The sequence below is a fragment of the Phacochoerus africanus genome, chromosome 11 (genome assembly GCF_016906955.1).
Source record: "Phacochoerus africanus isolate WHEZ1 chromosome 11, ROS_Pafr_v1, whole genome shotgun sequence".
Taxonomy (NCBI): Eukaryota; Metazoa; Chordata; class Mammalia; order Artiodactyla; family Suidae; genus Phacochoerus; species Phacochoerus africanus.
The window spans coordinates 87541356-87564654 of record NC_062554.1 but is presented as its reverse complement, the minus strand read 5'-3'; the positions used below and the strand labels follow the sequence as shown (position 1 = coordinate 87564654).

The 23299-nt window shown below is 37.8% G+C and overlaps 1 long non-coding RNA gene across 1 annotated transcript in view; it reads left to right on the top strand.

The window, feature by feature from the left end:
- Positions 1-2203: 2203 nt before the first annotated feature.
- Positions 2204-23299, top strand: part of LOC125110637 (uncharacterized) — a 161100-nt gene continuing 140004 nt past the window's right edge. The window contains exon 1 of the long non-coding RNA XR_007130682.1: positions 2204-2475. This is a non-coding gene — a long non-coding RNA (uncharacterized LOC125110637). The remainder of the gene's footprint in view (positions 2476-23299) is intronic.

The following is a 23299-nucleotide window of genomic DNA, read 5'->3' as shown; positions in this document are numbered from 1 at the left end:
GATACCAAGAGCAGTTTGGTGAAGGAGAGGGGGGCTGGGAAGACGGGGGAGACGACTCCTGGGAGCCTTTGATTTGGAAAATCCTGTTTTTAGAACTCCTGTCAGTAATAACAAAGCAAAGAAACATGAAAGAGCCACTCTTTGTTCCAGGATATGGTTTTAATGAAATACTACTACCACGCACACACACACACAAAATCTATTAATAACCGCTTCTGAGACTCTGCTTTTCCTTTACCTATTAGGGACCAAGAGGCTCCGTAACATGATCCCTCTCCCCCTCTTCTGCCGCCTCCTTTCCTCCCCAGTTAAGCCAAAGGGATAGTTCTGATGTGTCCCGGCCCTTAGATAACTGTGGACATAAGCTACCCTCTGCAACCCGGCTTTGGTCCCTTTTTTTTTTTTTTAGCAAAGCCAGGCCCCCCGGACGTGATGGCCAAGGCTTCACCATCTCCCATCCGAAGGCGGGTCCCCGCACTTTGCGAGTGAGTTCTCCTCTCCCGCTGGAGTCCTTAGGACCCCAACACTTGTGGTACCAAGAGGATGGCGCACCCCCAATCGGCCTGCCTTGGCTCCCAACTGACCCTCCCCGAGCTTTTCTGTTGACTTAAAACATCCGGAGGCACTGCAGCTAACAGAGCAAATGGGGCTGGAGATCTGGGAGGGGAGTGAAGAGGCAGGGGGTGGGGATCGCCAGAAAAAAAGCGACAGCATTTGGGGAGGGGGTGTGGGAAGCAACCTTTCAGGCAGCCAGGACGAGGCATTTTAGCAGCCGCGTCTGTCATCTGTAGCAGTGGACAGATAAAACCAACCCTGATCAAAGAGGTTTGTTCATAAATCACCCGTAAGAAATGGGATGTGAGGAGTAAAAGACGTGTGTCAACTATTCTCAACCTAGGAGTCCGCTCTTCTCCAGCAGGGTGCATTACACCCCCCTCTCGTGGAATCCGCGCGCTAGGCGCGTCTCCCAGCAGGGACTGTTTGTGCCGGGAGGTCTCTAGTGCCCGGTCCTCCCCACCCCCACCCACCCCACCCCACTCCACTCCATCCCACCCCATCCCCCAGCTTCAGCAGTAGACGTCAGGCCGGGCCATTGGTGCTCCAGATTTTAGATTTCAATACAATCGGTTGACTTCGGATTGTCTAAAGAAGTGGTGGGGAAAAGTTAGGGTCTTTTCACTTCTGAGCGAGAAAATTGCTCTCTCAGAATCAGAGACATCGCCCCTTCAGGTCTCCTTTTAGTGTTCTTGTCCCTCTGACCCTCCCTCTTGAGAGATCTCGGAAACTTGCCACGTGTTATGGTGCAAATGTAACACAGCCCGGGTAGTTCGGCTAGAGCAGAAATTACTTCGGGCGGGTATTTTCTGTTCAGAGTTTTTTGTTAAGTTTTGGGCAATGGTGCTTTTGCACTCAGGTTTGCAGCGTTCGTGTAATACGTTAAGGAGCGGTTGTTGTCCTCTAAACTAGCACAAAGTGGATTTTCTTTCTCTGCCTCCCACCTCCCAAGCTCCGGACTTTCTCGCACCTGCTTCTGCTGGTTGGAAAAACAAGCGAAAGCGAATGTCCAGTCCCGCGTGCTAAACGTTCCCGCCAGCTGTTCAGAGGACTCCAGAAACGCGTATTGGGCGAGTTGAGAAGCGCTGTGGTTGGCTGTTTCCAAGAAAGCAGTTGACAATGTTAAGAAAAGAGTTTGTGAATTTTGTTCGCGGGGTGGAGAGGGAGGGGGGGGGGTTTACAGCGATAAAGGCCCCTTACTCCCCCCCCACTCAGTTTTAGCATCCTCCAGATAAGCAGGATTTTGCTTATAATAGGTGTTTATGGTAACAGGAATTGCACTTTGATCTAGGATTTTGGGGGTGGAGTGTCTAAAGGGTCTCTAGACGCTTGTCTGATTTGAATGCTTTTCAGGATGATTTATGGCAAAAGGCTCCTTTCTGACACTTCCAAATGCCAAAGCTCTTACCTTCCTGGCAGGGGTGAGGGAAACCTGCTTCCAATAGCCGCGCGGATGGGAGCCCGCGTGCCCACCGCCCCGGCCTGCCGCTCGCCCTAAACTGACAGAGGGCACCAGCCTTCTTCTGGAGCAGTTGATAACCTTTCCCCGCCTTCCAACTGAGTGGAGGGAGGGAACTTCTTTTGGTGATGACAAAGCTACCGAGGGAAACCAAGTTACCCTCCTGTAGCCTCTTGCAGTTAACTCTATTTTATGCAATTAACCACCTGCTCCCGCCCCGTTGGTGGTTTGGTGTTAATGCGATTTGACCCAAACGTGAAGCAGGGCGGGAATAAACCCTCCGTTGGGACCCCTGGTGGTTTCACCCTCCGGCCTCAGCCTCTGGCCGGGGCCGCGAGTATGAGAATCACAATTTTGTTTCCCGCCGGGCGGAGGCCTGGGAGGTGCTCAAAAGCTGCCGGGGCGTCGGGGGTAGGAGGCGATGTCTTTTCGAAAGCTCCCTGCAGTCTCAGGACCGTGAGGTGAGGCCAGGAAAAATAACTCTCTCGACTCAATTACTGTGAGCGCCACCGGGAAACTGAAAAGCTAAAATGTGCGCCGCTGCGGGGGGGTGGGGGGGGGGAGGGGGGCGGGTCAGACCCAGCGGACTCTAGCGCAATTTTAAGGGACCCCTGAGGCCCGTAGAGCAGAGAACTCGCTAAAGAGGTTTGTCAATCTGAAGGTAAAGGCGGGTCCGACCCAAGGTAGCCTCCAACCGACACTTTTCCCAGAGGAAAGGAGATTTTCCAACCAGTTCTTCTCCTTAGAGATGTAACAGATTGAGGACTGGGGAGGAGGAACTTTGTTTTCTTTCTTTTTCTCAAGGTGAATACACTTTAAGGGAGGAATTAGCCGCGCAGTCTTGAAGACCGGTGGTGAGAAGGGTCGAGGCCAGGGCATTGCTAGCAAATGTCTGCTGACAGAGGAAGGTTTAGCCCTGAGCGATATTCTGGGAATCTGTATATTTGGGGAACAGTGTCTGACTGTTTCAGTCTCCTTCCTTTTCTTTCTTTCTTTCTTTTTTTTTTTTTTTTTGATGAGCCTATACCTTTCTGCCTCCCAAGGCCCTTCGATGTTAGTATCTTGAAGGTTAGAGATTTGTTTTCCCAGTGGGAAATAAGACTCATTTCCTGGGTGAAAAAGAGAATGGATTAACTTTTTAAAAATCTATTTTTCCAATGTATAAGCTTTCTTCATTCTTCGTAATGTTATAAACCAAGGAACCAGATCAGTTTATTAGTTATGTAAAACTGATCTGTTTGAATAAGCTTAATCATCTGACAAAAGGGATACTGATTATTTCCTCCTTTCTCTCAAAGGGCATCTTGAGAGTTTCTGAAAGTCACTGCCCCCAGAGTTCTCATCACTACATCAAAAGACTCAGGTCATCTCTTGTCTTTTCTGTATGTATATATTCAAGAGCATAAAATATTAAATAAAATTTTTTCCCAACTTCAAACCTATCAAATGTTTAACAGCTGAAGGAAATTCATCTTTAGGGGGCTGGCCACAATGTCAATAAAAATGTAATTATTTCTGAAACATATGGGAGCACTTACGAGACCCAAAATGTGATAGTAAGTATTGATATTTCAGGGAAACCAATATACTTTCATATTTACTGGTCAATACCTTACAAGCTCCAAAGTTCCACAAGCCACAGAATTTTTTATTCTTCCTGACAGGGTTTCTAAACCTAGCATGAAAGACAGGTTGGTGGTCAAAATGGTCATCCACATTCTGTGTAAGGAGAGATTAGAGTTGAACACCTATGTGTTTGGCATTTATTTTCTCTAGGAGACTGTGATGTCTAAGATGGCAAATGTTATTTCCATCAGGGGAAGGTGTGTATTGATTGGAGTGGCCATTTTAAATTTTTAATAGCTAACATAAATTGCCTTCTGAAATGTTTCATCCAAATATTCTTTTCAATTTATAATTCTGCTGTGTTGAGAGATGGCCCTTTACCTGGGAAAGTGACACAGGTGGTATTATTTCTGTAGTTGGCCATGATGAGTAAGACTGATGTACAACTTGGAATAATCTTTTTCCACTTACGAGCTGCAGCTTCTTTCCTACTTCTAGCTTCCACAGGACTTTTGCGTTCTAAGAAATGACATCAAACTTTGCTGACATTCAGGTTAATCTGCTGGTTGGCTACTGCTTTTAGACCTATCGGTGGGTAAGGGTGGGTAAATTCTGATTTGTGGTTGGTTTGACCTCATTGTCATTGTTTCCAGTTTTCCCTGTGGTTCACTTCACAATGCACTGTGAAGAACTGCTTTGGGTACCTGATGATCTGCTTCCCTAAATAAGAGGTTCCTAGGTCAGTTTTAGCCCAATGGTGATTTGCATACCTTCCTAGATTTGTTAGCAATAGGTTCTCTACCATGGCTATAAAGTCTCTGTTTCTCTCAAGGTTTAGATTCATTTAATTCAACCTTTTACTTCATGGCAAAGGAATCTGAAGTCTAAAGTGTTTAGGATATTTTCCCAAGACTAATTAGGCGTAGTCCGATGCGTTTTTCTCTACTTGGGTGCATGGTTTTAAGATTTTGAGCAGGTTAGTAAACTCCAGAATTAACCTGAATACTAGAACTACCCATGTTCTTCCAGCTGTGCAGCAACTATTCCCCAAGCTCACTGTCTTTCTATTTTACTACAAAGTTTTCCAGAAACAAAGTAGATAAGACCACAACTGTCTCTTAATAACTGAGGCTGGACACTACTCTGGATAGATGTAACACCTGGTGAATTTAAAGGCCAAGATCCTATTAGCTGTTTTATGTATTAATTTCCTAAGAATGAAAATAAGTATGTTTTTATACTAAAAATTCCAATAGTTATAATATGAATATGTGTACCTTTCAGAGTACTTTTATTTTATTTTGATTTTTACAGTCACTGATAGAAAGTCTTGTTTGTGGAAAAATGCCTTGAGACCATTATTGTTGCCTTTTATAAGGATAATTACCATGAAGATTACTCTTATGAACTCAAGGCTGATGGTAAAAGAAAGATAATGTAACTAGCATGTGCAGAAACCGTCCGTTGGGTAGGAAAACCAGGAGTACAGTTAACCCCATGAAGTGATTATGGAATGAGGCAGAACCAAAGGAGAGTAGTCCCAAGTAGGTTTTCCTACTCTGTACAAATGATCCCAGAGGCCTTTTCAATTTGTGATCTGTGATGGTATTCTTAAGGTCTAATATGCTTTCTTAGCGGGTTTTATATTCCTGAGTTACTGATGCAAAGAGCAACTTGAAATCAGATTATAGGTATCACAATTCCTAAAAATAACCATTTGGGTAAAGAATGTGTGAACTTATTTGAATATATGGCCACAAGTGACTCTCATTTACTCCTATAAAACATCTACTTGATTGTCTCATTGTACAGCTAGTGTTAAATATCATGTAGAGATGCAGAAGCAATTTTGAAATGTTCACTCTTACTCCAAGTATTTTTCTGCAAGTGACAGATGTGTGGGTGGCCACTATGACACTGCCTTAATTTAAACAGATGCATGGATATTCAGTCAACAAATAGTTCTTGAGGTCTCTCTAAAATCTGAAGGCTATGTGGAAGTGCCCATTATGACAAAGGAGCTTCCAATTGCAGAAAGCTGGCTTCACTTGTGGATATTTACTGCATGTACATGGAAGCCCTTCCTTACAGTAATTACTTCACCTCATTTTTCTTTGCTACTCTGGGGCAGTCCAGAAAATTAGGACTCCCTCTCAGTGTGGAAGCATAGAAATGGAGAGGCAAAAGTGGTTCCTCTGCATTTAGCATTCTGAGAATGAAAACTTGAAAACAGAGAGTAGAAGCGAGTCCAAGAACAATTTTTTTGCCTTTGTTATTTCTATTTCTTTTCAATGCACATTCATCAATCTGCAGCCAAAATCCTGTAGATTAATGCTTTCTTATTGGATGTTAAGCTTTTTGTAGACAGGTGCCTTTCCAGCTCACTACTGTAATCCCAGCATCTTGCTTAGCACATGGCATTTCTGTTGATTTGAACTAACATCACTATTATATTAATACGGAAACTGAGGTAGAGAGGCAGAATGCACATCTAAAAGAACCAAAAAATGACAACATGACAGTCCCATCCTATTACAGAAGGAGAGTTCATGTACTTGTCTTTCAGGTATATGTTTAGAATGAAAATCCAAATAAGCACAAAAGAAGACATTTATTAAACATTTATATTCAGACATTTAACGTAAGTATTTTAGAGTGCCTTTCTGTATGAAACTGATAGCTGCCATTAGCCTATATGATTTCTTTGTGTGAATAAGTGAAAGGAATCCCCCACCCCTACACACACACACACCCAGGGCTTATGACTTGCCTGGAAAAGCAGTCAGAGCAGAGCTGATTGCAGGTCCCACTACCCCATGGACCAAGTGCCTTTGTTCAATAACTATCCCTTACAGACACTCTTGGCAGCCCCCCTCCCCCCAAAAAAGAGTGCCAAGTAGCACTCTTGGCACCCCAAAAGCAAAAACTGTCAAATTTAATAAGGAATTTGGCTAGCTTATTATGAGTGTGTTTTCATGTCTCTGACATTGATTCCATTTGATTTCTATGAAAGATCCAAACTGAGATGCTCCACATGCGCTTCTTAACAAAACTGGGGCAGTCTACCCAGAAGTGTATCTTCTGCTCCAGCCAATCGGGGATTCCATTTTCCTATATTCCTGTGCCATGAACAGCTCTACATTGCCCTGTCACCTCCTAAAACAGCATAATCACTGATAATAAACAATACATTCAATAAGTATCTACTGAAAAACTGAAACTCCAAGTGACTTACTAACTGCATATATGCGCACGTATTCCAAACCCGAGAGTGGTGGTTTAGAGATTAAAATATAAACGATTGTGAATTGAAGAGAAGCATTCCAAAAATATTTTAAATATAGTATGATTAGTATGAATGGAGAAAGCTGCTTCTCCACCCCCATTTTTTTCTCCTGCCTTCCCCTCTTCACTCCAGGGATGCGGTGAATTTATGTAATTTAAGGCAGGTGGTCCACATAGTAGACTGACCACAGAGGATGAGAGCGAGTGCATTTGATACCCTGACTGCTGCTCTTTAATAGACTTTAAATATACTATGACTATTATTTGGCTTTTGGCTATTACATTTATTTTCACTTTCTTTCAAAGGCTTCTCTCTTTCATTTCGTCATTTTCCACGTACTGAAATGTAACCCAGGTCCAATGGCACCAAAAAGAGGATTTATCTATATTGTCATCAAACTAAATGCGAAGGAAATATCAAAGGCGAGCAAAGGGCACCACTATATTTTGGCTCTTGAATGCTGACAGAAAAATATGTGCATTTTTCTTTGCCTAGGTAATAACAATATTTTTATATAAAGCCTTTCATCTGAGAATCTCAAAAGCCTTCAAGATGTCGTTTGGGTCTGGCATTCTTCAATTGGCTGCCCTTTGTCTCTTTGAGTAAGGAAACATTCCTGTTGGATGTAGTTTCATAACTGAGCTTGCACTTGGGTATGCACATTCAGAGGTCCAAGGGCACTGAGTGTTTCTTGAATAGATCAAACAAATGAACAGTCCTGACATTCTCAAAACAACCCTGAGAGGAAGATGGGTGGCAAAGGTGATTATCTAATTTGCAGGTGGAGCAGTTGTGACACAGCAGGTTAAGTGACTTACCTGAGGGCACACAGTGGAGTCTTTGTTACTGCTGGAAACAGTAGTAACATCTACTAGACCATTAGATAGCTGTGTCTCTTTGACATCACACCTATCTGCTCCTTCTTTCAGATGACCATCTTTAAGACATGGCACCCTTGTGCATATTAGAAAAAATTTCAATGCAAGGAAGGAGAATAAATTAGCAACTCTGGAAATATGGAGGATAAAGAAATATGTGGGCCTTAAATCTCCAGAAAAATCACACAACTTCTAGTCAAATTAGTGAGTTAAAAAAAAAATAAGAATATCCTTTGCACATAGAAAGTGGAAGTGTGATTTTTAAGTTTCATTCCTTTTAAGAGTTCATGTGTTGATCTTAGCCAGGAAGCATAAATATAATGTTTTATGTATTATATATGAATATATGTGAATGAATGTATATAGACATATATATTCTTTAAGCCATATGCACATTTTAAAACTAAAGAGCATTTTTTATTTATATCTATTTAGAACTATCTTTTTTCTTTCCTGGAATTTTGTTTTACCTCATTATCTCCAAATATAGTAATTTGCTTCAACATCATAGTTATCAACCTAAAGATCCCTGAAGTCTGGATTATTCCTCCTTGGCATCATTATATGATTTACTATTAATTCAGTGTTTGACAGTTTTGACTGTGATATTCTACTTAACATTAATGCCTTAATATCCTCTTGGGACACCATATCATAACTTACTTTTAATTTAAAAATTCATTGTCAGGTTTAGGGCAGGGCTCCCAGCTCTGTTTTTGCAAGTAAAGTAACTACCGTATTTTATTCTAGTAAGAAGAGCCAAGAGTAGGAATATGTGTGTGTTTTAATAGAGAGGATTCATAATAAATGAGTCTAGAGTTTTCATCTGAGAATAATTATACATTTGAAGCAAGACAATTTATTAAACAAAAAGTTATTTTTCTTGTCTTTAATATTCAATTTGAGTTTCTAAAGTGAAGCTTATCTTTCATAATAAAGGATTATTAAAAAAAGCTAGATAGGTTCTAGAATAATTTTAATATCATATATCCTAAACCTATCATTTGTCCATCTTTACTGATATCCTAATCTTAGAAAATTTCTGATCCAAATTATGTAGTTTAGAAAGTTTGGGAAATGCTCTTCCACTTATAGCATTGGTTTTATCATATCTGGGATAAAAATATCTAAGGGATATTCCCATTTCTTTATCTGTACATACCATCTAGGTTCTCAGCTTAATTTTGATCTGCTCCAGAAGAAATATGCATAAACAAGCAGGAACAATGATGAAAAAAATTGAAAAACTCAATTATCTTTGCCTGAGTTTGAGAGTCTAGAATCTGAACTGCATTTTGTCATTATTGGTCTCTCTCTTCCACAAAATTTATATTGCTTAGTGCTCTCTCTGTGAATGGGGCAAAATCTGAGAAAGAAAATGAAGGTTTAGCAACATAAAACAATGAAAGATGCTTAAAAATTTTCCTGCTTTATCATATACTCTAAGCATGGTTTTTGCTCTTCTCTTTCTTACGTAGAGTAATTAAATCCTTAGTGCTGTCCTTTTCGTCAGCATATGTATCTTTGTTTTGAGGTTATGAGTTCTTCTTGTGTTATTAATTTTGTCCCAAATGAAAATTCCACTTGTGATGTGTAGTTGAAATCCTTTAGAATGTAAATGAAAACAAAAAAAAGGTCTAGGCTAATTTCCACAACTTGTTAACTGTGCAGTTTGCCAATTAACTGAATTTATCTGAGCATACAGTTCTCTAAAATTGGGGAGTATGGTAAATTACATCACAAGTGTAATCATTCTCTCATTCTGTGATCTAACATCTCTAATGATGCTTCAATAAAATACATTTTTAAAGTACTATTGTTAGCTTGTCAAGAAATTTTCTGTGTCAGATGCCAAATTTTAAACCTTTAAGATCAATTAAAATATATTTCCTAAAATGATAACCTAAAATTATTAAGTGACGTATTATTTTAAAATCCAAAAACTCTTTCTGAATGTCACATGATTATAATTAGAAAAATATTAACAAGATCTGGGAGCAAATACAAAAGCAGTGATAAATCAGTAACATCTTATTGCTTTGAAAAGTCATTTGCTTCTAGTTTTACTCTGCTACTTTCTTAATTTTAAAAAAGTATTTGTTATATCCCTTAAATTGAAGATCGAGTCTATCTGAAATCATTCATAAGACATCTTTACTAGTCAGTGTAATCCTATTCAGTGGCTCATAAGCTATGCTATATGTCTATGGTAAACAATGACTGTGTGTGTTTACCTAACAATTAGCATGCTTATTATTGATCATGAACATGATAAAGATGGGAACTTTTATTGGCTTCAAGGCTTTTTTAACATGATAGTTCACAATTCTTCTTCAAAATTTCCTTTTCCACATATGACATCAAAGTAAGAGTTTAAAACTTGAAACTTTTCTTAGGATTCATGCTCTGAAGTATTTCTGTTTCTTGTTTTGTTTTGCGGTCACTAACCACAGAGAAATTTGTCTTTTTTACGTACACTGGAAATAATTTACTGCTTTTAGAAATATTAAACCACAAAAAAAACCCCAACGTTAAAGAAACATTATAAGTCTGCCGAAGCCCTCAAAAAGCCAGGAAATTGAGAGTTAATGCGGAAGCTCTGATCTGGCTTGATGTCCAAGGAACTCTAGGACCTCTGAAGAATGACAGGTAGTGCCCAGTCCAGATACATGTCAGAGTTCTTTTACACAGTGTTGGTAGAGTGGTATCATAGAGGGTACACATGGTTAGTACAATTCTGAGACACTAATTTCCTTAATATAAAATAATAGTCTTCATAAAGATCAATTCTTATCCAACCTTCATACATAGAAAAAAGTCACAAATTCTAAAATGACAACGTAGGTTTTGATTTGTAGATGTATTCAACCATGTGCGCCTGACAGAAGTGATATCCTCAAGTGGGATTTTGGAAGTAGTAGTCACTGGCCCAATCTTTGCTTATGGTGTATGTGTATGGGGGAAGCAACCCTTTGAATCCCATTTATTTTACTGATCTCACTTCAGAGGCCAGAAATTCAGGCTATTCACACAGATTAAATCTCAGGAACAAAAAGTTTCCATTATGTATATAACACAGAAGGCAGAAGTTCAATGGTTCTAGTGGATATATTTTTAAAGTTCTTTTTTTGAACATTATCTTACATATAATCATCTAGCGACTGAAATTCATACATAAGTCAAGAGCAAAATTTTATTGATGAAGATATTTCATTTGGCTTGTTATTGCATTACATTTATTTAAAATGCATAACACTTTTCCTCAAACGCTTGTTTCTGTTTTAAAATTTAATTATTTAGTACAAAAAATTTCATGTATAAGAATAGCAATATTAAAAGTGGTTTTTTTAAGAAGAAAATATTAAATACATAATTTATTATCACAAGCTTATCTTATAAGCAAAATATAGCATTGGATTCACTATAGTTCTTTAAATTTTTTAAATCTACAAATGTAGGAAGACTTGCAGTTCTTGAATTATAGATATACCCTTGATAGCATTATTCAAAGTGCATTATCATGTAATGGTAATGTACACTTTTAAAAGCATTTCTGTTGAGCTGGAATTTTGTCAAAAGAGCTAAATAATTAATTAGTGTATTGCTTCGTATACAGCCATATTATTTGCTTTCTTTGTAAATGATAAAGGTGGTAAGAAGCAAATGTTATCAGTTATTTAAAGTAAGCCATCTGGAATCAGAAAAATAAAGATGAATTTACATAAATTAGAAAGCATAGATTCTACTTTTAAGAAAAATAATTTTAAGTGTTTGATATAAACATTACCCTTCCAAATAAAGTGTTTTTGTTTTAGAGATCTGTTTTAAAAGCACACTGACCCAGGGAACTATATCCAGTCTCTTGGGATAGAACATGATGGGAAATAATATGAAAAAAAATGTATATATATGTATGACTGGGTCACTTTGCTGTATGGCAGAGATTGGCAAAACATTGTAAATCAACTACAATTTAAAAAAGCACATCGACTGTAAGAATGAGACATAATGAATGATATATTTAAGAAATGCTCATTTCTCAGTATACAATTTATTGAAAACTGGTAATTTTCCTCCTTGTATTAGTTATAGAAAATACTGCTAAATAACACACATTTAGTGAGAAATACTTAACAACCTATTAAGCTGGGAATGAAGTTCTTTTTATACTTTGAATTGTTGTATCCTAAAAACGCTTTGTGCATTGATTGAAGTTTTATATTTTAGTTTAGATCTAAAATCTTTATTTCTGTATTTGAATATAGAAATACTTAAAACACACTGTTGAATTAAGATTATACAATAAAACTTTTCCAGATTTATGATATAATTATAATCTTTCACATCACATATTCCGAATCATAGATTCAACTAGGTTGTAGATCATGTGTAAATAAATGAAATTATTCAATGTACTGTTTAACATAACTTCCCTTATAAATGCAGGAAGCACATTGCCAGGGAGAAAAATGAGTACATGAACAAAGGTTTGTCATAATCCACTTCTAAAAATTAAATTTTTTAGACGTAAAAATCACAGCTTTACAAATAAAGAGGCATTTTGCCTTTTTAATTCTAAATTTAAAGGGGAACATTTGACACATTTACATGGCAAAACTAGTCAATGTTTGGAAATGCTTTGTAGTGGCCAAAAGCTGCATTTCCTTCTGTTGACCTGATTTTTTCCTTCCAATAAAGTTAATTAATAGAAGATGCATCAAACAGGATTATTGCAGATGTGCACATAGTGCAATGCTAATTGCTCTTATTTTTTACAATCCAGTCCTGCACATGCTTTAATTTATATTTGCCTGAGTTAGCTTTTTAGTGAATTAACGGCACTCTGCCACACATTGAATAGTAATGTGCTTGCATCACTCGATTATCTCAGATTCATTGTTGTCTAGAATCCATGCTCCTAATTTCCTTACCACCCACACCCATCTCTTTCCTCTGATTTGTGTTAAGAAGGGACCACCACGCTATTAACTCTAAGACATAACTTGTATTGTTCATAGAGAGTGGGGGCTTATGATCATATCACATTTTAACTCTTCTACCAGCGTTATCCTTGTTTCCCCAATGCTTTCAAGAGGCAATAACTCGAAATGCCTCGCATGGAAATGATAAACTGCCTGTTGTGCCTTTTCTTTGAAGGAGTTCTCCTGCAGAGTATCATATTTAAATAAATTGCCATTGAGTTTAGCAAGCAGCACAATCATGCCCATTGAGGTGGAGTCTTTTGATCATATTTTGTAATGCAATCAAGGATCACATGAGGATTCTGGAACAGGCCAGCCTTGCTGTGTGCTAAACAGGCGACACGAGAAAGAAAACATTAATTGTCCTGAATCCCACTGACATAACAAAGCACACCTGTGTTCCAGATACTACGGAGCCCCCCTGCCCCACAAGGCGATGGTTACATATACAACCACAGTAACTCTTTTCATTTGACTGATCAGTAATTTCAGTCAAACTACTAGATTTTTAAAAAATTGCTGATATGTTCATATCGCCTAAAAAGGTCAAATGTATGCACCTAAGCACAGCTTTTATGTATTTTTATATAATGGAGTGGACTAGATGGGAAGCAGGATACCTAGGTTCTAGGTGTAGCTATCCCTTGATTGAGTCAATCGACGTCTCTGCCAATAGTCCCCTCCTATCTTACACCATCTCAGAAATCAGTAAGATCTGGGTGCTAACTAGGTATTAAATAAAGCAGTTGTCTTGAGGATTACATGAGTGGTTAAAAAGAACTTAGATATATGAAGTACCTTACAAATGTAATATCCTGATAACTGTACAGATATGTGTGGCATAGACTGTATATGAGTAGCATTCTATTCTTATTACCTTGTTGCCAACATTTTTACACTATTAATCTTTCTGGCCAAAAAAAAAAGACCTGCAGGTCTTTAATCTACCAGAAATAGAGAGTCACTAGCACAGAATTGCTAATTGACAGATTAATTGAAGAAACTTGGGGATATTGTTGAACTTTAGTCAATGGATTTAAAAAGAGGCAACAGATGTGGAAGTGGGGACTTGTCAGGAATTTCCTGCTCTTCTGGTCCAGCATTCTCCACTTTCTTAAATCCTGATCTACCAGTGAAGAAGAACCAATACCATTCCAAATCATTTCCTGCTGACAGATATTGTTAAGTAACCTGTTACTCTCGCTGTCTGTTTTGGTTTGATTTTGTGGATGGTACAGGAGTGAGAAATGAAAAATTGAGGAATAATTACTGAACAGTTTTTTTTTTTTTCAATCTCCACTAGGATAGTTTTGCAGTTCAGATTTATCTCTTCCTCTCCAAAAGAGAATATAATTTTTATATTGCATTCCAGTAAGAGCTCAAAAATCAGGACAGAAATGTCATTTTTTTCTCAATGATTTTCCTCTTTTATCAAGAAGAAATGTGGAGGCCTGGTCTTTGTCTAATACCTTATCTTTCTGCCAAATGGGAAAAAAAGACAAGGGAATTGGAGTAGGAAAACACATCTTTAGTCCTAGAAGGTGAAGACTGAGGCTTTCCATAAATTTTAAACAGAGCTTATAATTCTCCATCTTTATTTTGACCTGAAGTCAAATAACCTGAAAACTAAATGACTGAAAAGGCAAATAGGTTAAATGGCTTTCATATTACTTTTAAGCTTGAGTTAGTTAGCTGGGGCTTATATAACATGGACCACAGACTGGGGTTAAAATTATTTTTAGAAAAATAACTTTGCAGAAAAATTATTTCCTCACAACTCTGGAGGCCAGAAGTACAAGATCCAGGTGGGGTAGGGCTGGTTTCTTCTGAGGACTCTCTCCTTGCCTTGGAGCTGGCCATCCTCCCTGCTTTGTTTTCACATGGTCTCTCTTCTATGTGTTTTTATGTCCTAATCTCCTCTCCTGATTTATTTATCTATTTTGACGTATAATTTACATAAAATTACATAACATTATATTAGTTTCAGAAGCACAATACAATGCTTCAATATTTGTATACATTGCAAAGATGATGACATCTAGTTAACATCCTTCACCTTACATATGATAACATTTTTTTTTATGATGGGAACTTTTAAGATCTACTTGTAGCAACTTTCAAATAGACAATACAGTTTTATTAATAATGGTCACTATACTGTATATTACATTCAAGTGACATTTATTTTGTAAATGGAAGTGTGTATCTTGTGTATCCCTTCACCCCTTTCTTCCACCTCCATCCCCATCTCTGGCAACCACCAATGTGTTCCCTGTATCTACGGGCAAGGGTTTCTTTTTTGGTTTTGTTTTGTTTTGTTTTTTAAGATTCCACATATAAGTGAAATACATATTTTCTTTCTCTGTATGACTTATTTCACTTAGTATAATGACTCTGAGATCCATCCATGTTGTTGCAAATGGCAAGATTTCATTTTTTTGTCTTTTTGTCTTTTTTGTTGTTGTTGCTATTTCTTGGGCCGCTCCTGCGGCATATGGAGGTTCCCAGGCTAGGGGTTGAATCGGAGCTGCAGCCACCGGCCTACGCCAGAGCCACAGCAACGCGGGATCCGAGCCGCGTCTGCAACCTACACCACAGCTCATGGCAACGCCGGATCGTTAACCCACTGAGCAAGGGCAGGGACCGAACCTGCAACCTCATGGTTCCTAGTCGGATTCGTTACCACTGCGCCACGACGGGAACTCCGCAAGATTTCATTTTTTTATGGCTGAATAATTTTTCATTTGTCTATCTACCTACCAATTGATCTATAGCTATATCTATATGTATCACATTTTCTTTCTCCATTCATCCATCAGTGGACACTAAGGTGTATCTAACATTCCCTTCTTATAAGGACACTAGTTATACTGGATTAAGTTCTACCCTAATGATCTCATTTAATTTTACCTCTTTAAAAACCCTTTCTCCAAGTCTGAGGTTCTGGCAGTTAAGACTTCACCAAGTGAATTTTGAGAGGACACAACTCAGCCATAGAATCCTTTTTTTCTGAAGGGTATTGAGAAATTCTATCTTAAATGCCTTAATGAAGAAATCTTCCCTCAATTCCAACTGGCATTGAAGCAACTTCAAGTGTATTCAATTTACAAACCTGACAATTACAGCTGAGATTCCTCGGATATATGTTGATAAGACTTTTGGGTTAAAAAAACAAGCAAAAACTGTACAGCATAGTGACCCAGTCATACATGGATATATACATGTTCTTTTTCTCATATTATCTTCCATCATGTTCTGTCCCAAGAGACTGGATATAGTTCCCTGTGCTGTACAGTAGGACCTCATCGCTAATCTAGTGGGTTTTTGTTTGTTTGTTTATTTGTTTGTTTTGTCTTTTAGGGCCACATCTGTGGCATATGGAAGTTCCCAGGCTAGGGGTTAAAATGGAGCTATAGCTGCCAGCCTACACGACAGCCAGAACAATGCCGAATCAGAGCCACATCTGCAACCTATACCACAGCTCATGGCAATGCAAGATCCTTAAACACTGAGTGAGGCCAGGAATTGAACCCACATCCTCATGGATACCAGTTGGGTTCGTTACCACTGAGCCACGATGGGAACTCCCTGCTTATCCATTCTTAATGTAATAATTTGCATCTACCAGCCCTAAATTCCCCATCCATCCTACTTTCTCTCCCTTGGCAACCTGGGTGACTATGCTGTATGGCAGAAATTGACACAACACTCTAAATCAACTATACCTTAATTTAAAAAAAATTCAAAAACAAGCAAAAACTGAAGTAAAATCAGAATATATGATAAAATTTAAATAAACTTAAACCATTTTTTTCATTGTATAAGGGGAATGAAACATCTTCAATCAATCCACAAATAATTTACAGAGTCATCTATAATTTTGTATTCTATTTACCCATAGCCTTTGTTTCTTTTCTTTCCAACCTGGTAGCTCTGACCATCTCACCCCTACCCATTCCCCAAATGTAAATTTTATGTGGGTAGAGCATTGTCTGTTTTGGTCACCTGTGTAATCCTAGAGTTAGCCATAGAATAATGGAAGGTAAACAAATATTCCATGAATACGTAGCAAGTTTGTTAGGCATTGGGGCTAGGAATGTGAAGCTCCAAATTACTCTCTATTGCATTTTGTATTTTGTATATTGCAGAAGGTACAAAAAGCATCTAGTCTTTCCTAAGTCCAGCGTTTAGCTAAAACAGTTCTTAAAAAAGACCTCAAAAAAACAACCTCTGGTAGTAGTTTCAGTGAGATCGAGGATCATCTTGATTAGCAGACATACCTGTGAGTCAACCTGTTCACCAGATAAATGATCAGTTGTTTATAAGTTAGACTATATACTAGGGATATATACATTAATTCTTAAAGGAACTCACAGTGTGATGTATACAATTTCCAATTTAAAATAAGGTTAAAAAGTTCAGAGAGGTTGAGTAACTTACCCAGAATATCACAACCATTAACAGAGCTAAGATTTCAATTTAAGTTTGATAGGTTCAAAGCCCCAAGACCTTACCCCCACCCGACTTTGTCTCTAGTCAAAATGGCCTTTCTAATTGGGTTGGGGACACACAGCTAATTACAACCAGCAAAGTATAAAATATCTTGCTTTCATGAAAAGTGCAAACAATTGTCAAAATTCTACTTTCCTTCTCGGTAAAGTAAGCCAAAATATTGTCCTGTTGTTGTAAAACAGCATGTGTAATTAAAAGGTGGGTGGCATCTTCTGAAAAGAGAAATTATCCATCTTTTCTCAACTGATTTTCTCATAACTTGACTTCAGCTAATCTTATTAATCAGAACAATGAAGAAAAAATTTCACAAGGCCTGTGAGTCAGCCCATTTCAGATTTTCAGTGTCAGCATATGTCCTGAAAGCCCAAATGCAGTATTTTCACACAGTGCATCTTTGAATATTTATTACAGGGAGGTAAAAGAAGAAAACTTTCTGTTTTGTTATCCATCCAGGATTGCAGTTAAGTATCTTTATCCCCAAAGGCAATTTGGCAGTTTCTGGCTGTAGGCCCACATTGTTCAAGCTGCATTTGTTCTCAAGTCTCCAGAGGGTTTTTTGTTTTTTTTTTTTCTTTCTTTCTTTTTTTTTTAATATTTTTAAGTATTCCTGTTTCTTCATTTCCCCTTCCCATTCTCTAGAGGAATTGTTTAAATCATTTGATTGAGGAGTTCCCACTATGGCACAATGGGATTGGGGCATCTCTGCAGTGCCAGGACTCAGTGGGTTAAAGGATCCAGCATTGCTACAGTTTCAGCATAGATCACAACTGTGACTCGGATCTGATTCCTTGCCCGGGAATTCCATATGCTGCAAGCAGCCAAAAAAGAAAAAAAAAATCTTTTGATTGATCTAATTTTGGGCAGCAACTCTGCTATAATGATTCTTCAGCAGGGAGATTTATTTTCTTTTAAATTTTTATAGGGCCCATTTGTCATTTCAATATAATTTCTATCAATATGCAATTCCAAAGTCTCATCTGTTTTTTTTAAATGCTTTATAAACTAAATATTGTATCTATGACTGAAAGCCTTTCTTTTCAGCTGCAAGCATAATAAGATCCAAAAATAAGTAAATTGTCCTTGGTCTCCATATTTAATTTTAGTGACTGGATTTTAATATAGGATAAAAATATATTTAGGGTTCATGTATGTAATTATTGTGTACAGGAGGCTTTCAGTAAGTGGTTGTTGAATGGAACTAAGGCCATATGTCTTGATCACATCCCAGCATCCTCCTTTCACTGTCGCATATTGGGGAGCTCCTTAGCCTTCAAAGTCTGTTCTTTCGATTCAGATCTCCCTTGTGTCTGCTTTGCAAGGTAATGTTTTGCAAGGTGCTCTATCTCTGCCTTCTATGTTTTCATGTTTGTTAAGTGGACAATAATGGTGTCTCAAGGGATGGACAAGTTAAACGGGAATAGCCATGTAAAGGAGTTAGACCAGATCACAATGCCTAATCACTGTTCCATCTTGTTATTACTGTGGTTTTTCCTATTATCAGAGAAGACATAAAAAACACTCTTTTTTGGGAGTTCCCGTCGTGGCGCAGTGGTTAACGAATCCGACTAGGAACCATGAGGTTGCGGGTTCGGTCCCTGCCCTTGCTCAGTGGGTTAACGATCCTGCGTTGCCATGAGCTGTGGTGTAGGTTGCAGACGCGGCTCAGATCCCGCGTTGCTGTGGCTCTGGCGTAGGCCGGTGGCTACAGCTCCGATTGGACCCCTAGCCTGGGAACCTCCATATGCCGCAGGAGCGGCCCAAGAAATAGCAACAACAACAACAAAAAAGACAAAAGACAAAAAAAAAAATACTCTTTTTAGAAAGGAAGCAAAGCCATGACTCTGAACTTTTCTCCTCATAGTTCTATACATGTTTGAAACTGAAGCTCTCAGCTTTCTAATGACAACATGGCTGCAGCACAGTTAACAGTACAAACTTGCCACCCCAAACCTGAATTTGTTATTAGCCTTGCCCACACTTTAAGTCCTTTCCCAGCCACATGCACAAATACGGGTGTGTATTAGTGTGTTTGTGCGTAGTGAGGGTGGGAGGTTGGACCTCCACTCCTAAATACCCTAGTTCACTGGGATGAATGGTTCCCCACTTTATCCCTTCCCCTTCCGGTGGTAAATCTGACTTACTTGCAATCACTCAGGAGCAGGAGAAGTAAGGATGGTTAATTCTCATCAGTGGGGAAGGATTATAAAACTGTTTCTGGCTTAATAATAGTAGGAAGGTTTCTTTTCTACTAGTAGGAAGGTTACTGGGTCAGAGGAGGGACTAGCTGGGTCAACTATCTGATTTCTAGGACCAGGCATTATCTTACAAGTCTTTTATGTGATTGGTATTTTCAAATATTTACAACAACAACAAAACAAAAACAAAAACCACCTTACTGACTACTCAAGGTTTTAAGGCTAACAAAATAAAACCCCCTATCTTCTTGTTTACTGACCACACAGTAACAAGTTAGTTTCTGGTTTGATTTAGGAATGAAATGCCTTGGCAAGTTTTTGCACAAGATTTTGAAATTTTTGCCATTGGATATAGACATAGAGTAATATAAACATAGAAAGATATGAAATATACTTGTATACCACCCTTTGAAAGCCATACTATTTCTTCCAACAATACTTCTTCCTCTTGTGTGCACTCAAACACAATCAACAGCAAGAAAAACCTAGGTAGCATAGAAACTTTTCCGGTTAAGGGCAATTAGCACATCACTTTATGTCTGGAGAGTAATACCGTGTTGATACTCCAAAGAATGTCTGGAGGAGCATGCAGCACATACTCCACAGAGAAGCGTAGAGGAGTTATTCTGTTGGACAGGTTCAGTGCTGTCAGTCTTGGGGGATCTTTATAACTTAATGGATTTTTTCTCTTTCCCACTGAGCACCAAAATCAGTCTCCTCTCTATAGTAGGTTTTTATTTTTACTAACTCTCCCGAAGACATATCTCATACAAGGAGGATAATGGAGAGTCCCTGAATGAGGCTAAGCCAGCAGAAGCGTTCACTGTGACTGTCCCTCTTGCCTCTCCTAGGAAGTACCCATTTGGCAGCCCTTCTCATTACCACCCCCACTTCCATGACTCCCCCAGCCACAGGAAAGAGAACTAGTGCAGATCATGTTTGGGGTGTTATGTATTAATTGACATATGGCTAAAAACTCCAGGCATTTGAGCTTGCTATCTTACTCATCAGTGTCGCATGTAATCTTGCTTCATCATTCAAATCAGAGGAAATAACATGTTCCGCATTTTTACAAAATGTAGGACTCCCTTGCAATTCTTGAGATCTGAGTTTGGAACTGGAAATGAACCTTTCCAGAACTAAGTTAAAACTAATGCCGTCAAGCACAACATCATGGTTCAGAGGAAAAAAAGAAAAGCGTCCGACCAAGGTTCATCAAATAAAAAGTTCATTGGTGCCCTTAGACCTCAAATGCCTCCTTAGAAATCATGCTGATGAATTACATGTAAATGAATCAGAAACAGTGGTCTTATTAATATGAAGCTTCAAAGGGAAAAATGTTTGACCATAGCTTCTTTGAAATTTTAAAAATATTGTTCAACTCTACAATCAATATGTTGAAAAGTAGATTTATGTTTTATGGTTTTATTGAGCTATAGTTCAATAACACACAGCCACAGCTTACCCATCTAAAGTGTACATATCAGTGATTTTAGTATATTAATAAATATATGCAAAGCCCATGACAATCAATTTGAGAATATTTTCATTTCAAAAATATACCATCTATCATTTAACTACTATCTCCCTATGTCCCTATATTCCCCAGCCCTAAGCATCTGCTGATCTACTTCATCTTTATTGATTTACCTATTCTGGACATTTCATATCAATGGAATCATGTCATATGTAGTCGTTTGTGACTGGCTTTCATTTAACGTAATGTTTTGGGGTTTCATCAATGTTGTAGCACATGACAGCATTTCACTCATTTTTATAGTCAAATAATATCCCATTGTATGGCTATACTATATTGAGCTTACTTATCATTAATGGAAATTTGAGTTCTTTACACTTTTTAGCTATTATAAGTAATGCTGCTATAGAAATTCACATCCATGTCTTAGTTTGCATGTGTATGTGCTCATTTTTCCTGGGAATATAGCTCAGAGTAGGATTGCTGAGTCATATAATAATTCTATGTTTAATCATTTGAAGAACTTCCAGTGTTTTCCAAAGTGGCCTCACCATTTTACATTTCCATCGGCAGTGCATGCTGGTTCCAATTTTTCCACATTCTTGCCAATACTTGCTATTATCTGCCTGTTTGTTTCTAGTCATTTTGGTGGGTGTGAAGTGGAACCTCACTGTGGTTTCCTGGATGGCTAATGATGTCAATCATCTCCTCATGTGCTCACTAGCCATTGTAGTATGTATTCAGATCCTTGCCGATTTTAAAATTAGGCTATTTGCCTGTTACGGAGTTGTATGAGTTCTTCATATGTTGTAGATACAAGTTCCTTACCATATATATGACTTGCAGATATTTTCTCCCTTTCTGTACTTTATCTCTTCCTTTCTTCATGGTGTCTTGAAGCACAAGAGTTTTGAATTTTGACAAAGTCCAATTTATCTCTTTTTCCTTATGTTGCTCAAGCATTTAGTGTCATACGTAAGAATTCATTGCCAAATCCCAGCTCAGAAAGATTTGTTCCTGTGTTTTCTTCTAAGACTTTTATCATTTTAGCTCTTACATGTAAGTCTTTGATCTATGTTGAGTAATTTTTGTATATTTTGTGAGTTAAGGGCCCAACTTCATTGTCTTACATGTGGCTATCAAGTTGTCCCATTTGTCAAAATAACTATTCCTGCCCCCCACCATGGTTTTAGAACTCTTGTTGAAAATCACTTGGCCATAGGCATTAGGCATACAGATTTATTTCTATACTCTCAATTCTTTTTATTTTGTCTATATGCCTATATTTATGACAGCCTCATACTACCTTGATATATGTTACTTTGTAGTAAGTTTTGAAATTGAGAAATGTGAATCCTATTTTGATCTTTTTTTAAAAATATTTTTTATCTATTCTGAATCCCTTGAATTTCCATATAAATTTTAGGATCAGCTTGTCAACTTCTACAAAAAGTTAGTTGGAATTATAGTAGGGATTGCATATAACCTATATATCAGTTTGGGGAATATTGCCACATTAACTACTAAGTCTTCTAATACATGAACATGGACCTTCCTCCTGCCCCCGTTTATGGAGATATTTAAAATTTCTTTCAACAGTGTTTTGAAGTCTTGGGTAAAAGTTTTGAACTTTAGTTAAATTTATTCCTAAACATTTTGTTATTTTTGATGCTACTGTAAATTGAATTTTTCTTCATTTCTCTTTCAGATTGTTAATTGCAAGTGTATGGAAACATAATTGACTTTTTTATATTGATTCTGCAACTTTGCTGAACTCCTTTAACAATTGTATTAGTTTTTAGTCTGTATGTTTATTGTTTTAAATTCTTTAGAATTTTCTGTTTATAAGATCTGGATGCCTTTTAATCATTATAGTGTCTGATTTTCCTGGAACTTCCAGTGTAATTTTGAATAGAAGTGGTGAGAGATGACATCTTTGTCTTGTCCGTGATCTTAGGGGGAAAAGCATCCTGTCTTTTGCCATTGAACATTATGTTAGCTATGGATTTTTTTGTAGATGCCTTTTATCATGTTTAGAAGAGTCTCTTCTATTCCTAGTTTTTGAACATTTTTATCAGGAAAGGGTATTGGATTTTGTCAGATGCTTTTTTTGAGCTTATTTGAGCTTAATGTGGTTCTTGTTTTTGATTATCTTGGCTTGGTGTATTACATTAATTGATTTTTCAGACACTAAACCAACCTTGCATTTCTGGGATAAATCTCATGTTGTCATGGTATATAATTCTTTTGATATGTTGCTAGATGACTAGATTTTGCTGAAGACTTTGTATCCGTATTCTTAAGAAATATTGGTCTATACTTTTCTCCTGATTGTCTGGTTTTGGTATCAGGATAAATAGCTTCACAGACTCAGTTGGGAAGTGGTCTT